The 3,494-nt window shown below is 45.6% G+C and overlaps 1 non-coding gene and 1 pseudogene across 1 annotated transcript; both read left to right on the top strand.

The window, feature by feature from the left end:
• The first annotated feature begins 202 nt into the window (after positions 1 to 202).
• On the top strand, positions 203 to 377 carry LOC112219251 (annotated as a pseudogene).
• Positions 378 to 718: 341 nt separating this feature from the next.
• On the top strand, positions 719 to 835 carry LOC112219267. Its single transcript, XR_002948722.1, has one exon. It is a non-coding gene; the product is annotated as a U5 spliceosomal RNA (small nuclear RNA).
• The last annotated feature ends 2,659 nt before the right edge of the window (positions 836 to 3,494 follow it).

The raw sequence follows: 3,494 nt of genomic DNA, 5'->3' as shown, positions 1-3,494 counted from the left end.
AGATAGGGAAGTTAAGGTGAGATTTTGTTGTTTCTTTTGGTGGGTTTATATGTAGTTGGTAGGTGGGAAGGGGAAGGAAGATGCTCCCATGACTTTTGGTTTTGATTATTGTTTACTAGTTTTGAAATGACATTTTTTGTGTTATTTGGCATTTGAGATGATTGAATTATGGAAGATTATTGTTTGAGTTTCAAAGTAATGAATATATTTTATTTAAAAAAAACTCTGTTCTTATCATTTTAATATCTGATACGTCCCCAATCGGGGGACTACATATTAAATAGATTTTCTGAACAGGGAGTCGGAAATGGGGCTTGCTCCGTCCGCTCCACGCATCGACCCGGTATTGCAGTAGCTCCGGGAACGGTGCAACACTTTTCTCCCGTTGTCAAGGAAAAATACAAATTCACCAAGCTATGTAAACAACTAGCTAGCAGAAGAAGAGAAGGAAAGAAACATCCAAACTGAAAGAAGGGCGAAGCTCCCTTCAATGGGGTCCCCCGTTTCCCTCCATTTTACTTTAAAAAAGAAAAATTGGCCTGGATAGTGTGTGTGTGTGTGTGTGTGTGTGTGTCTCTCTGTCTCTCTCTGTCTCTGACTGTCTGACCTTTTACCCACAGCCCTCGAAAACTTGGAAGAGTGGGTTCCGGGACCACCCGCGGGAACCCGGCCTAGAGTGCACAGAGTGTGTCTCGGGCCCCGACCTCTGACTTCCATACGACTCTGGTTTCTCTTCATTACGCACAAGCCTTTCGCCTTTTACTAAAGACTTCCGTGGAGAGGAACACTTACGAGTTCAACGTATTTTTGGAGGGGCTTTGCTTCTTGCAGAGCCTGGTATCTTGTTTCAAGAGAAATTGACAGAGATGACGACGCCGCCGAGGCTTTTTGGTTAGGCGTTTGACTTCAAGCCGGCTGGCTGGCTGACCGGCGTATTTTTACACTAGAAGTAAGTCTCCGCTCGGGCAATTGAGTTCAAGCCCGATGACGGACGACTGGCTGGCGTATTTGCCGAGGGCTTTGAACAAATAGTGGCACTAGGCGTGAAGAGCTAGTGACTTAAAGACGCATTAGCGACTTAAAAAAAACCCACCTGCCTGTCGCCGGGGAAACGTTGGGTGGGGAGGGAGGAGCCAGCTTTTGCCAACCCGCTGAGGTCTGCCGAGACCAAGCTCGGTACTGTGGTGCCTCAAAGCTCGCTGAGTCGAAAGCCGAAGGCCGGATGGCGTAAATGGCATTTTCCTTTTGTTTTAGGTAAAGTTTGGAATCTTCAGGTTTTTTCCGTGAGGAGATGGCCAAAACTAACGGTGGAGCTGGGTCGGTCCCTAGGACTGGACTAAAAAATACCATTTGTTTTGCTTGGAAGGAGGATGAGGGCCGGATGCCGAGGGACACTTTCGCAAGGACCCGTGCTGATGGTGTCCCTAAAACTTTGAATACAAGAGGTGATGTGTCTACAGGGAAATGCGATGGAGGAGGCGTACGATGTGACCTTCCACACTGAAGTAATGTGCGATATGACGATGGACCGAGCTAAGGCTGTGGCTGGGGAGAGGCCGCTGTCTTTCTTCAACGTGACGTGCCAAGGTAAGGAACAAGGAACTTCAGGGTAATCAACGTACATATGTACAACCCCATGTGTCGGATATCGCCATAAGGGATGACCTGAGTCATTTCTGCGAAGTAACATCAGGGCAAGGTATGTAAAGGATTCCCTGGGGTTCTGGAATGGCAGACGTCAATTCCAGGTGCTCCTTAGGCCGGATCAGGGAGGTTTTGATGGCTTCCTCCATCCCCCGGCAAGTTTCTCGCTGGGGTCGGATAGAGGGATGCTGTTTTACACCCGCCAACCTCCGTACTGCAAAACATGAGGGGAAAAAACAGCCAGCTGCAGGTAGAGGTTGGGGGAGCAACGGGTGAGATGGGCCCATCCCTTGATGCAGTCTTCATAGACGAGGAGGCTTTCGGGGCCCTCGTGGGGTTTGATGGTGGAGGAGCTCCAGGTCTCAGATGAGGACGAGGGAATGGAGGTCCGTCTCACCCTGACCGGCCACCCCAAGACAAAAGAGGGTAGCCTCTACAGCCCAGAGGACCCTGGAGGGAACAGGGGTGCCTTCTGACTCCGGGGAAGCACGGAGGAGGAAGAAGAAGAGGAGGATCTCCATCGAGCTGGGATAGGGCTGTATAGGGCTGGTTTTTTTTATTTTATTTGGGGTAAATGGCAAACTTTAAAATAATGACAATGAATGTTCATGGTCTAAGGGACCCTATAAAAAGAAGGGCAGTTTTTAGTCGTTTGTCCAACATAGGTTTTACATTTTGTTTCTTACAGGAGGTGTATTTGAGAGATGGGGGATGTGGAGCGTTTTAAAAAAGAGCGGGTTAACCTCTGCGCACGGAACCCGCTAGCGGGCTGAAATTCCACAACATACGGTGATCGCTACATAAATAGTCATATTAACCTCTTGAGCTTATGGCTCAATACTGCCCCGTTGGAGGAAGTGCGTGCCCATAGTAAACTGAAAATATTTTTTTCCAAAATTGCTAATATATGCATATAATAATAATTATTGAATAGAAAACACTCTAAAGTTTCTAAAACCGTTTAAATTATGTCTGTATGTAAAGCAGAACTCTCAGGGCAGCCTTTCTCCCAAACTCTCTCTTGTCAAGAGAAAAGTTGGGTCAACTTTGACGTCATCGCCCCCACCCTTCCCAGGCAGCTACCGATCTGGGAACAGTATGTATTTGTTCAGCGTGATGTCTGCTTTCAATTGGCACGTTCATTGTTTGAATTTCGTGCTCCCTCATCCTTTGGCGGGCGAAAATGCCCGGTTCACCCGATTTGGGAACGTTCTTTCCAATAGACACCAGTTGAAGCCGGTTCGTTTGTTCGCGATGATCATTGTTTTACATGATAAAAACATCATTTTGCTCGATTCTGCACTTAGTTTGACCAGTTTAGTCAACATATAATATGTAATTTTGAAGTTTGATTGCGCAAGAGTGCGGGACCAGAAGGAGCAGAAGTTATTTTGGGTGCATTTCAGCTGAAGCTGTTAGCATATGCTAATACAAAGACGCACAACTTGAAACCAAACGATGTATTGGGTAAGTATGACTCCTTCTACGTCTTCTGATCGAAGAACATCAAAGGTAAGGGAATATTTATGTGGTTATTTTGGGTTTCTGTGGACTCCAAACGTAGAGGAGACACTGCTAATATCTGAGCGCCGACTCATAGCATAGACTAGTGAACGAATTCTGTAACGTTAAAAATAAATGTAACACAGCGGTTGTATTAAGAAGAAGTGTATCTTTGTAACTATATGTAGAACATGTATATTTAGTCATGTTTATTGCTTGTTATCTGACGTTATCTGTCCGAGCTATCATAATTTCTCCGGACATTTTGAGTAGCATTTTTTGAAATGTCGTCATTGTAAACAGAGATTTATGGATATTAATGGCATATTATTGAAAAAAAAATGTAC

This window comes from Oncorhynchus tshawytscha, linkage group LG19 (assembly GCF_018296145.1).
Source record: "Oncorhynchus tshawytscha isolate Ot180627B linkage group LG19, Otsh_v2.0, whole genome shotgun sequence".
Classification (NCBI taxonomy): Eukaryota; Metazoa; Chordata; class Actinopteri; order Salmoniformes; family Salmonidae; genus Oncorhynchus; species Oncorhynchus tshawytscha.
The sequence above is the reverse complement of the archived record's forward strand: the minus strand, read 5'-3'. Positions and strand labels throughout refer to the sequence as shown.